Source organism: Arvicanthis niloticus, chromosome 24 (genome assembly GCF_011762505.2).
Source record: "Arvicanthis niloticus isolate mArvNil1 chromosome 24, mArvNil1.pat.X, whole genome shotgun sequence".
NCBI classification, from domain to species: Eukaryota; Metazoa; Chordata; class Mammalia; order Rodentia; family Muridae; genus Arvicanthis; species Arvicanthis niloticus.
Genome location: NC_133432.1, coordinates 2,178,167 through 2,191,141, shown reverse-complemented (window position 1 = coordinate 2,191,141; position 12,975 = coordinate 2,178,167).

Below are 12,975 nucleotides of genomic sequence, written 5' to 3'. Positions count from 1 at the left end.
GCTTCCATTTAATAGAGAAAGCTGTGGGCAATGGTGGTACAGTCTCCCAGAGGCCCCCAGGAGGTCTAGAATTCTCTGACCTCTGTCTGTATTCTGCTCTTGCTGCATCAGCCCTGCCTTCACATCAGCGCTGTGGACATTAGAATACTCGGACATATTTGAAAACCCCAAGAACTCTCCCCACAGCTTCCCTGGAAAGGGTGGGCTCACTCAAACAACACTGAAGTCACATAGTAAGGCAACAGCCCTTACCTCCAGCCGCCATGCTGTGAGTTGGGGGCTGCCCTGCCAGAGATGAGCCCACTCCTTCCAGCATCTTCCTCTTCCACTCAGCTTAACCCTGAATTCCTGACCAGACCATTGGAAGAGCAGGAACCAGCAGGGATGGGAAGCTCAGAATGATGGTGTACACCTGTAATCCCAGTGCTCGGGAGAGTGAGGCAGGAGGATCAAGAGTTTGAAGCCAGCCAAGGCTACATGGTAAGACTGTCTCAAAACAAAGCAAAATTTGAGGCCCTTCCCCCCTCTGACGGACACACGCATTGTCATGAGGTGCGGGCATGTGAGTGCCTGCTGGCTCTTTGTAACAAGGACCAGAGTTGTTGTCCCATGCGCTGGTCCAGGTCAGCAAGCTTGTTCTGGAATGTTCTCATCATCAGGGAACTGACAAACTGACTCTGGCACATGGTGTCTACACCAGACTTCTCCCACTCAAGTTCCTGGGTTTGCTATGATGGCTTTCCTCTGCCATGTGCCTGCTGACCTTGCCCTTGCTCCTCCTCTGTGCAGGTGACCCTACTGTGTGTATCATAGCAGCCTGAATTCCCCTTTCACACTCTTTACCTCTGCACACACAAATCCATCTCTCTGTTTCAAGCATCTCCTGTAGGAATACCCAGCTAAAATATCCTCCCTCCTGAGACCTCTTCCAGCCCTGTGTGCATCTCTGGAATACCCAGCTAAAATATCCTCCCTCCTGAGACCTCTTCCAGCCCTGTGTGCATCTCTGACTCCATTCTGTCATCCTGAGTCTTGCCCCACTGGACTGGAAAGTTCCTGTGAGTGGGGATTAGAGGTCTTATAACTAACCAGTGTGCTAGCCATTAGTGGCAGGCAGCTGTATGAAGCTCATGCTGGCCGGATAACAGGATTCCCATGCTGAACTCCCAGGCCTGTGAAGAGACATTTGGAGAACTGTGGGAAGATCACGGGACAATGGCAATGCCTATCTCTCCCTTGCAGCTGATCTGGAGGCATCCACAGTGCCAGCCCCTTCTAGAGCATCACAGCAAGAAGCAGTAAGCTAAAGAGAAACCAACAGACATTTACTGCCTGCAGCTCAAAGTCCCCTTCTCCTCCTGACCCCAGCCCCACCCTGTGAAGGGTGCTGTCTCTGCTAGGTTATCACTCTAGCTGGCCAGTAGACTAAAAGAACCTGTCCCCTAGCCAACGAGGCTGTCCGTTTTGAAGCCACGGGGCTCCATCCAAAAGAAAGGCTTTTTTTTTTCCTCTCAGGACCCCATGATCTCACTTTCAGGCTGCTCCCTAACTCAGCAGCCATTTATGGAGCTGCTAGAGAATCCGGTGCAAAAGAAAGCAGAGCTCACCCAGCTGTGCCCAGCGCAGGAAATGACCACTGGGTTTTGTTGGATTCCGTGGAATAGCCAGTACATCCATGCAGCTGCCTGGAGGACCTCCTGCATATCACCCTGAGCTCAGTGCAGAAGAGGAGCCAGGGACAAGGGTCCAGAGAAGCATAGGAGGGGATCTGGGTAAAAGCTCTCTCTGCATCCTCCTTTAGTTTGGTTTTAAACCAGGGTCTCACTGTGTGACCCAGGCTAGCCTCAGACTCCCGATCCTCCGATCCTCCTGCCTCTGTGCATGAGTGCTGGGATTTCATGTCACCCCAGATGTGGGTGGATATATCTGGACTAGGGTGTGGGTTTCTCTCTCCTTCCTCCTCCATATTCCCTGGCTCGAGACTGGTTCAGCAACGGGTGTGGCTGAGCACTTTCTTCTCCTCCATGCATCTGCTGCCAGGTGCAAGGACCGGGAGACCGGGAGACCGAGGCTCAGAAAAGCTTAGAGAGGAAAAGATCATCCAAGGTCACGCGGGCAGCCCAAGTTCTCTGCCTCCCCGGGGTTCTTTGCTTCCCCTCCCAGGTCCACGGACGGAAGCCTCCTGGGAGGGAGGGTGGGCAGCCTCCATATATAACCCTTCCTGTGCACCTTCCCCACATTAATAAATGGGGAACCAAGGGCTCATAAATCCCGGGGCTGCCAATGTCCCCGAGACTGGCTCTTTCTCCGGCCACGCACTAGTACTTTTTACAACCCATTAATTAGTCCCTCTAATAAAGTTTGACAAAATGATAACTTGCCCATGAAAAGCGTAATAAATACATTTTCCCTAACTTTCGACCATTCGAGCATGGCCACCTCATAAACCCTCTGCTACGGTTCACTGCCTGATTGTCTCTCTATTTCTCCATCAGTGTAGAAGTTGGGGGCCTGGGGTGTATTGGACCCAAGATAGCCCTGAAGGAGGGTACCCAAGACCTCCAGGGAGACAGCCAAGGTCAGCACCTCCCTGCTCACAGACTGTCAGTGGCTTCCAATACCTACCAGGTCGGAGGCTCCCAAATGCCAATCTACCTCCTTGGCATCTGACTTTAGTCACGAGCTTTAGCCACAAGGATCCTGAAGATCCATTTCTGGGAATCATGATTTCTTTAGATCTATTCCCTTAAAAAGTGTCTTTACAATGAAGTGTAATGTCATTGAAGAAAAACAGAGAGGGCATACAACAAGCCCAAATAAAGGGGGATGTGGATTCATGGGAGCATAGCCGTGGTGGCTGACCCATTGGGGGCGTAGTTTTATAGGGCGTGGCTCAGCGGGGCACCGCCCAGTGGGGGGGCGTGGCTCGGTGGGGGCGTGGGCTGGTGGGTAGAGAGAGCTCTTGCCTATATGCCTGCAACCCTGAGTTTAATCCCCAGTACTGCATAAACCTGGCACCGTGGTGCGTATGCATAATTCCAGGACTGAAAAGCTGGAGGCAGGAGGATCGGAAGTTCAAGATCATCCTAGATTACACAGTGAGTTAGAGGCCAGCTAGGGTTACATGAAACCCTGTCCAAAAAAAAAAAAAAAAAAAAAAAAAGGAATGGAAGGAAGGAGAAAGGAAGGAGAAACGGAGACCTGTAAGGAGAGAAGATAGGAGGAGCTGGCGAGGAGGCCTGGCACTGCCCTGGCCCGCACTGTCCTGCTGAGCTGATCCCAACGCTACCTCTCTCTCCTTGTCCCGTCAGAAGCTGTTAAAGAAACCAGCACCAAGTTGACCTTGTAGAGCAGGGTCTGGAATCCGGTCCCAGGAGGGATTTCCTGTGAGTGACAGGTAGGCCTGGGGTGGGGTCTGGTTGTAGGAAGGGCACGGGGTGAATCAGCCTACTGGGCTTCACTTCAGACCAGAAGGACCCGAGCCCCTCCTACTTTACATAGATACCTGAAGACTATATAGTGTTGAGGATGGTCAGACTGTAGGTAAGGTCATCTCCACCCACATTGGGAGAGCCTCTTCTCCCTTCACACTCGCTCAGCTAAGTGGCCAGAATCTGGACCCAAGCTAGAGTTCGCTACCCCTATGTACCATTCCAGCTGCAGGCCCAGACCCCATCCAGGGTCCTGGCTGGGACTCCTGGCATCTGCCCCTCCCTCCTGTCAGTCCCTTTCCTTATCCAAACCTTTGGTATTGTTACAAAACAAGCATTGTAACCCTGACCATCTAAGACTAAAATCAAACACACACACAACACCTTCCCAATGTTTAACTCAGCTTGCCATTTTGCATTGGGTAGCATTTCTGGCTATTGTTGTTGAGGTGTGGCCCATAGTCTGCAGGTTGGGCACACCTGCTGGAGGTCTCATTTCTCCTTAGCCTGCATCCCAGCATCTGGTCCTGCACAGAGAGGACTCAGACAGTATCAGCCTAATAATATGTGAGTGGCTGGGAATCAGGGCATCTGATACTCCATCAGCCCATTTCACAGATGAGGTCTGAGAGGAAAAGACTAAAGGAGTCTGATTGAGTGTTCTGATTGAGCCAAGACCCTGGACCAGAATCTCTGAATCACCTCAGGATGGCCAGAACCCCTGAATCATCTCAGGAGGACCAGAACCCCCAAATCACCTCAGGGCAACCAGAATCCCTGAATCACCTCAATATGACCAGAACCCCTGAATTACCTCAGAGCTCTTCTACAGCCACCAAATCTGTCCACCTGAGAAACCCACCCAGCACCAGTACACCCACACACACACTCCAGCCTCCTAGTCACCACTGGCTGAGCCAATGGGGTGCTGACTCCCGCCTCTCCCATCTTCTGGTGTCCTGTCATGTGTTGTGACTGCTTGGCTCTCTGTGCCCACCTCTTTGTCCTCTGAAAGCTCAAGTCCTCAGGTCTTGCCCTGAAGCAGCCACTGCAACATTCAGATCCCCTGACTGCATTACAACTGAGAACTTCTAACAAACACAATTTTAGATCTTAGGGGTCATAGGCACCCAGCAGCGTTACTCCAGGTGAATTCAAACGGAAGTCCTGCTCATCCTCCAGCACACAGGAACACCCAGAGCCTATTCTATGCCTCATGAAGGGACAGAGATGCCGACCAACGGGTGCACGCCTCCGGGGGGGGGGGCACAAGCTAGCTTGCTGGCCCTGTTAATTTCAGCAGAAGTGTGAGCTCCCTTCAGCAACACTGGCATCAACCCCCCACAGGCCTGGGGATCCATCTCTTTGAAGGAATTTATGGCCATAATTTAGGAGTGAATTATGCTGGCTGGCATGGGGGTAATGAGAATTGCCAGGCACGTTAAACCCACCCCAGACACCCCTCAGCACTGGAGCTGCCCTTTCAGAGCCTGTAAATAGAATAGCAGCGAGCAGGCCCGAGGCTGCGGTCCATGAGAGAGCCACTCTCTGGGGAGCTGGGGCAGGTCTGAGGTCTGTCCTGGTGCCAGTGGCTCCACAGATGCAGGTAGGAAAGAGTCCAAGTCCAACCCAGATCCATACATTTGCAGCCAGAGATGTGTGGCCACAGGCAGGTTAGGGTCACCCAGACTACAGTGATGAAGACCCAGAGAGGGGATTTGAAAAACAAGAGAAGATTGTGGTGCACACTGCCGTCCCAGACATTGGCCGAGAACTCCTTTCCTTGGTCACAGAGAGCACACCCACTGGGGCCTGACAGAGGGCAGAAGAGACTCTCCCCCCACCCCCAGCCTCTGGAATGCACATGCACAAATTCATATATTTGTGCACACACTTGCATACACAATCACACACACACACACACACACACACACACACACACACGCTCACATAACCTCATGCAGAGCCCCTGCCCTGGTCTTTTTTGTCTCACTGTTGATGAGTTTCTGTCACTTGAGAAAGTTTCCTCTTGCATGTTCATTCAGGAAATCTGTGCCAATCAAGGTGGGACCGGTGCCAGGAGCTCTGCAGGTGCCAGGGTTTGGAGGCAGGAGCTGACATGGAAGCCATGGAGGGGTGCTGCTTACTGGCTTGCTTCCCCTGGCTTGCTCAGCCTGTTTTCTTTTAGAACCCAGGACCACCAGCCCAGGGCTGACCCCACCCACAATGGGATGGCCCCACCCACAATGGGGCGGACTCAAATACGTCAATCATTAAGAAAAGCACCATAGTTGGGTTTTTTTTTCCCCCTCAATTGAAGTTCCTTCCTCCCGAATGACTCTAGCTTGTGTCAAGGTGACATAAAACTAACTAGGACAGGTGGCCCTGGCCGAGAGCTGGACGGCCTGACTGTGGCTGTGTCTCAGAACTATCCACCATGAGTGGGAGCTGAAGAGCATAGACAAGCATCCATCACAACTCTGCAGCCAAGTCCAAAGTCTAAGCCCCGGCAGTCCCAGGTGCTGCCAGGTCCTCTCGGCTGCTGGCCTGTAGTGTCTCGGCATGCCAGAAGGGTCAAAGGTCCACTCAGACACCAGTCCCCCTCAGAGGCTGGCCAGTCCCCACCCCTAGATGCTGTCACTGTCCATCAGGTCCACATTTAGCGGCATTCCGTCTACAGCCTGCAGAAGTGGATACGGGTGCCTGTAAAGGCAGGGGTGTAGCTCTCGGCAGAACTGCAGCCATGAGAGTCCTGTTAGAGGACAGTTGGGTCTCTATGCAGATGTCCGACCCTTCCTCACAGAAGGACCAGCCCTCAACACCCAGCGTCATCAGTTGATGTGAGAGGACACAGGTGGCTCCCCTGCAGACCTTACAGAGCCTATGCGCAGAAGATGAGAGGGAGCACACAGATCCAGGGCAGGCAGGAACAAGCCCCAGTGGCTGAGCTATGCTGAGCTGCTTGTTACAGAGGCACAGCATCCTGCGCTGAGTGGTACAGAGATTGTGAGTCCAGAGAGTGAGGAGAAGAGGGAGCAGGAGGAAGAGAGAATAAGTCGGAACCTGAGAGGAACATCCTGTACCGTGCAGTGCTGGGTGGGGATGTTTGTTACTGAGCACAGCCCATCCTGTGCTGACTAATACAGGAATGTGAGTCCATGTGGCTGAGGGAAGTGTGAGGGTAAGTGAGTGCAAGTGTGAGTGAGAGTGTGTATGAGGATGTGAGTGGAGGTAAGAGGGGTCTGAGGAAGGGATTAGGAGCTTCAAGTACACCTTTGTCCCAAGCCTGATGTTTCCAGGGCCCTGGGAAGTGGTTGTACTGGGTAAATACACAATCATGCACACACACATGCAGATGGACACACACTGGAGACACACACTAGAGACACACAACATACTGGAGACACAAACACACTGGAGACACATATGCATGTACACATTTGCACACACTCACACTGGAGACACACACACTGGAAACACACACTGGAAACACATACACATGTGTACACACATGCGCATACACACTGGAGACATACACATTGGAGACACACACTGGAGACACATGCATGTGCACACACATGCATACACACATACACACACACACTGGAGACACACACTGGAGACACATGCATGTGCACACACATGCACACACACTTAAGACACACTAGAGACACATACTGATACACACACATGCACACTCACACTGGAGACACACACACTGAAGACACATGCATGTGCACACACATGCACACACACATACACTGAAGACACATACGATGTGCACACACATGCATACGCACACATACACTGAAGACACACTGGAGACATACACACTGGAAACACATATGCGTGTGCACACACATACACACACACTGAAGACACAGACTGGAAGCACATACATGCACACATACACACACATGCACACTGGAGAGACACACACTGGAAATAAACACTGGAGACACATGGATATGCACACACATGCATACACACACATACACCGGAAACACACACACTGGAGACACATAGGCACACACACACCACACACATGCTCACAAACACACACTCACACACACCGGACAACACTGGTGTGCCCCTCCTCACATCTCTTGGCCTCTCCTTCCTTCCCACACCACCTCCCTACTCTACCACATGATCTCCACCTGGATGGTCAGCTGCGATACCTGTAACCGCACACATCACACACACCCAGACTTCTCTTTCTGGCCACCATAATGCTCTTCCTAAACCTCTGTAGGACCCTGTAGGAGAAATCCTGGGAGCTGACAGAATGGCTCGGGCCAGCAAGCCTGGGGGCTGGAGCATGAGACAGCAGCTTATGTTGCTAATTTCTGTTGAGAAGAAGAGGCTCAGGGGATGAAATGATGCACAGGTTCAAGGCTCCACTGCTCCTGTCCAGTTGTCCGTCCTCCTCTGGACGGGGGCTTGACTGTCCCTGCCAAACTCAGAGGGTCACCATGGCAACCAAGGGAAGTGAGGATAGGAAAATGCATGGAACCAGACGAAGCAGGGTCCAAGAGAACTCTGTTGTGGGCAAGATGTCCCACACACTGGGTTAGGGGCCCTGTGTTCTCTGTAGCTCTGCCAGGGTGGACACCCTGGGCAGATTTGTGGCCAGTAATACTTGGTTTGTTTTTTAGTTTGTCTGGTCAGTTTTTGAGACAGGATCTCACTATGTAGCCCAGGCTGGCCTTCAACTCTCCATTATTACACCTCAGCCTCCTGAACCCTGGGTTCTAGAATAAGAGCAAGGGCCACCTCGGCCAGCATTTAATAATTGTATTTATGAAGCTATATTTATCAGCCCCTGGGTTGTGATTTGATAAATGTCAAGGCTCGATTACCACCCCTGGTACGTTTTCACTTAATCCCAGAGTCTTCTCACTTCACCTTAAAATTCACAGCATGGAGGGAAGGAAAATAGCCAGTCTTCCATAATTCCTGACCTGGGACTAAAAAGGTTAATCTCTAATGGTCATGCGCCAAGGTACAGACTGGTTTTCTTATACTCCCTAACCCTGCCACACATGGCGCTAGGTATGGGAAGTCATCAAGAGTGGGTTGAAATGTTCAGAGGGTGTGCATGGCTCATAGGCCCACACTTGGCTCTACATAAGAAGCATGAGGATCTCCTTCAGATTTGGGTGTCTACAGGAGTTCTGAATCCAATCCCATTTCAGGTACCATGACACTCCAGTCCCTAGATAGTCCTTTGCCCCACTTGCTCAACCCTGCACTCATGTCAGACATTGCTAATCGATCCCTGAATGCATTTCCAGGAAGCACTGATTTCAGGCCCAAATGCTCAGGCCAACATTCCAGAGAACCACTATCTCCTGGCACTATCCACCCAGAGAGGAAGCAGAGGTGACTTTGGTCTGTTTTATAGAAGAGGAAGGTAGAGTGCTCTGTCCTGGGGGTGGGGAGGGTGGGGTCCATGGGACCTGATGTGTCTGACAGATCTGGGAGAGTTCTGATGCAGCAGGTGGGCTGGGGTGCCATGGGGCACAGCTAGCCAACTGTCACAGAGCACCCCATGTTCCCTGCCCACCGGCTTCCCACAGCTGCTCTTTTGAAAGCCTTGTACGGGAAGCTGTGGATGCAGCTCCTCATTCCCTCTTCAGGCCATTGTCCCTCCCTGGCGCCAGCCATGCCCTCCCCCTTGGCTGCTTAATTAACAGTATTACTAATGCCAAGAGGAAAGTCACAGATCCTGTATGGGGCAGTTCCAGATCTGAGGATGAGCCGAGCCACAGGCCTCCAGGAAGCAGGGCCAGTGCCAGATGATGTCCCCTCCCCATCTCAAGAGTCGTGGTCTCTGCCAGCACTCAGCTGGTCTTCTCTGTCCCTCCTCCTAGGCTGCCATTGAGGCCAGGAAGACTTAGCAACTGCAGATCTGGCTGGAGGCACCAATGTGCAGGCTGGCCCGTCATACCGCTCTGAGGAATGGAGACAGGTTAAATGTTATGAGGAGGGATGACAGAACCAAGCCCATGGTGGGCTCAGAGCCCAGTGATCCCACGCTCATGCCCACAAGGGAGCAGCAGGACCTGGGCTGCGTGTCCAGTACTCTGTGAGCATGGAACAACCCACTACTGTCTCTGTGCCTCAGAGTCTCCTGGGAATGGGAACCTTGTCTGTCCCCTGCTCTGGTACAGCACAAGTCATGCCCAGATTGAGCACCCTAAAGCACCACAGACGACAGTCTGCGGTCACACAGGTCTCTGCACCCCAGGGTCAAGGTGAAGGAATGTGGGTTCCTGCAGGGGAGCCTTGATGTTCTACAAGGCAGTGAGGAGGGTTTATGCTGTTGAGGGCATATTCAGAAAACACAGTCTACCATGTTCTTCAAAACAATGGTGAGGGGAGCCGATTATCACTTCCGTTTTTTATTAATGATGCTCAGAGAAGTTGGGATATTTACCCAAAATCACACAGTGAAATGGCTGAAAAAAACAGTCTTGCTTCACTACTCGGTTGTCCTCCAAGTTTGTTCTGCAGCCATAACATCTCCTCCTAACAGTCTCCACCGCAGGATGAACTCAGTGTCCACCGCAGACTGAGCTAACACAGTCTCCACTGCAGCCCCAAGCAACAAGGAATAGCAAAGTGATGGGTCCTGCTCTTCCTTCTGGGTTCTGTCCAGAATTCAAAGTTCCAAGGAGTGATTGAAAGTCACTTCTTGGTGGCGGTGGTGCACACCTTAATCATCTGCCCACCAGAGGGCCTCCGTGCCCTCCTTTGTGAGTTCGAATCCCACTGTCTCTATCTCCCGTGTGACTCTCCCGCTGAGTCTCATGGGGAAAAGAAAGAAAGAAAGAAAGAAAGAAAGAAAGAAAGAAAGAAAGAAAGAAAGAAAGAAAGTCACTTCTTCCCTTGAGCTCATCATCCCTGTGAGAAGGGATATCGGTCCCTCACCCAGTGGGTCAGCATTTTTCTCTCTGGTCCTAGGGTCTGTTGTCTTGTTTCCTGGTGGCATTGACCCACCAGGCCCAGTTCTGGCTGGAGATATTTAAGACAACAAAGGACGATGGAAAGAGTGGTGGTCTAAGCCAAGTGGCCATCAGATCACCAGGGCCATGAGCAGGAACGCAGAGGCCTGAATAGCCGCCGCGGGGCCAGCAAGAAGACAGAGCTGGGGTGAGAGAAAGGGGCTCATTCTGAGGAAGAAGAAGGGTATCAGCTTTGAAAACACCATGATCAGGTTTTATCTGTCTCTGTGTGCACATGCATGTGTGCATGTGTGTACATAAGTGTGTACCTGCATGTGTGTGAGTGATGTGTGTGTATATGTGTGTAGAGACCAGTCTCCTCCTTCTCCTCTTCCTTCCTCCTTCTCCTGTTCCTCCTCCTCCTTTTCCTCCTGTTCCTCCTCCTCTGCCTCCTTTTTCTCCTCCCCTTTTCCTTCTCTTCCTTCCCCGTTTTCTTCTCCTTCTCCTCCTCTTCTTCCTCCTCCTTCTCCTCCTCTTCCTTCCCCTTCTTTTCCTCCTCCTCCTCTTCCTCCTCCTGTTCTTTCTCTTCCTCCTCCTCCTTCTCCTTTTCCTCCTCTTCCTTCCCCTTCTTCTCCTCCTCCTCTTCTTCCTCCTCTTCCTCCTCCTGTTCTTTCTCTTCCTCCTCCTCCTTCTCCTTTTCCTCCTCTTCCTTCCCCTTCTTCTCCTATTCCTCTTCTTCCTCCTCTTCCTCCCCCTCCTCTCCTCCTCCTCTTCCTCTTCCTCCTTCTTCTCTACCTCCTTCTTCTCCTTCTCTACCTCCTCCTCCTCGTCCTTTTAGAGGAAGGTTCTCTCAATGGCTAGACCAACTTGGCCAACAAGGCCCAGGGGCCCCCCTCTCTGGTGCTGAGATTATAGCTCACACAACAACAGCTTTTAAAATGTGTGTTCCGGGGATCAAAGCCATGCTGTCTTCCAGGAGATCTGATCTTTTAAACAGGAGCACCCCAGCCAGAGTGACAGCAGGGTTTAGGGGCAGGCAGGATTGTGAGATTCTGTCACTAAAGCAGAGGGAGATGTCTGTGCATGGGCTCTGAGGACAATGTCCCCAAGGCTCTGCTTGGGCAACTAAGAGGATAGCCAGTTCTTGCTGGAACCAGGGTTTCTGTTCTGAAGAAACGCCCACCAAGGAACTCAGAGGAACTCCAGGGAAGGTGGGTGACTCGGGATGTGTGTGTGTGTGGGGGGGGGCGACATCACTCTGCCTGAGCGTCATTTCTGAGTCTGCCATGCTCCTTCTTGGTGACTATGACATGATCATGCTTTAGCTATAAAAAGCAGAGTTAAAAATAGCTGGCTTGACGTGAGGCCCAGGGAAGAGAGACTCCCCCGCTCCACACACAGGAGTGACGTGGAGCCACCCAAGCTTCCAGAACTGTCACCGCTTCTCCTCCTCCCAGCTGCAAGGACCTCAGCTTCGTGGGTTTGCCGACACCCTGCTCAGAAGCTTTTCTCTCCATGTGGCCGTGGCATCTCCCAGCTGCCATCTCCCTCCCCGCATGGCTACTCCGGGCTACTGAAAGCATGCTGTTGGCCTGAGAGTCAGGGTGGCAGCCCAGGGGACACTTGTATATGTATGTTCAAATGCTGTTCCTCTTTCTTTCTTGCTGTGCAATCTTGAATGAGTCAGTTGACCTCTCCTTGTCTCCATTTTCACATTGATAAGAAGCGGGATCTACAATACAGGAAAGATGAAAGGCTTGATTCGGAACATCACCTGGCAGCCTGGTTCTGGAATGGCTCTGTGCCTGCCATGTTGATTCAGTGAGCACCCACTCCAGCCCAGAGAGATACTTAGCAGAGAGGGGAGCCAATAAGAAATAGCCAAGTGCCTTCAGGCTTATTGATCGATGATCCATTTAGTACGATAAAACACATGACTCAATTCCTGTACACCGCGCGGTGAGGGGCTGCGGGAGTGGGCTCTGGGACAGTCTCCCTCAGTGGTACAGAAGAGTGACCTAGAACATTGGGGTGACAAACACCTCTGCCAGTAGGTGTGGGGACAAAGATGGTCTCTCTGGTCCTTCACTGTGACTTCTGCAGACACACAAGGGCAGATGACTGAAGCCGACACACCCTCTCTCTCTCTCTCTGCCCTCTCTTCTTGTCATAATGGATCTGAATGCAAAGCAACACCACATCCTCAGGGCGCCTAGGGCTAGGCACACTTTGTAGCTTAGCTAGACATCATCCAGTAAGCCCTGTAGAGCAGAACTGGGCTCCTTCTCATGCCCAGGGTGATCCTGTTGCTAGGTGATCTGAGCAGACTGGCTGCAGCACTAGGAACCATGGTCTTGTCCCATTTGCCTCCACCCCCCAGAAAGTCCTTGCTCGGAGATGGTGAAGGGTCTGGCATGCAGTATCTCACCTTACTGCACACAAACCACACAGCTGAGCCAGTCAGAAGAGTACCCAGAATGCCACACCCAGGGGGAACCCATGTGACTACTTACAACAAGGGTCCTCCCAGTGAAACCATCCCAAGTTGAAATATTGGAAGGAGCACAGCCATTGTGGAAAGCCCTGGACCATCC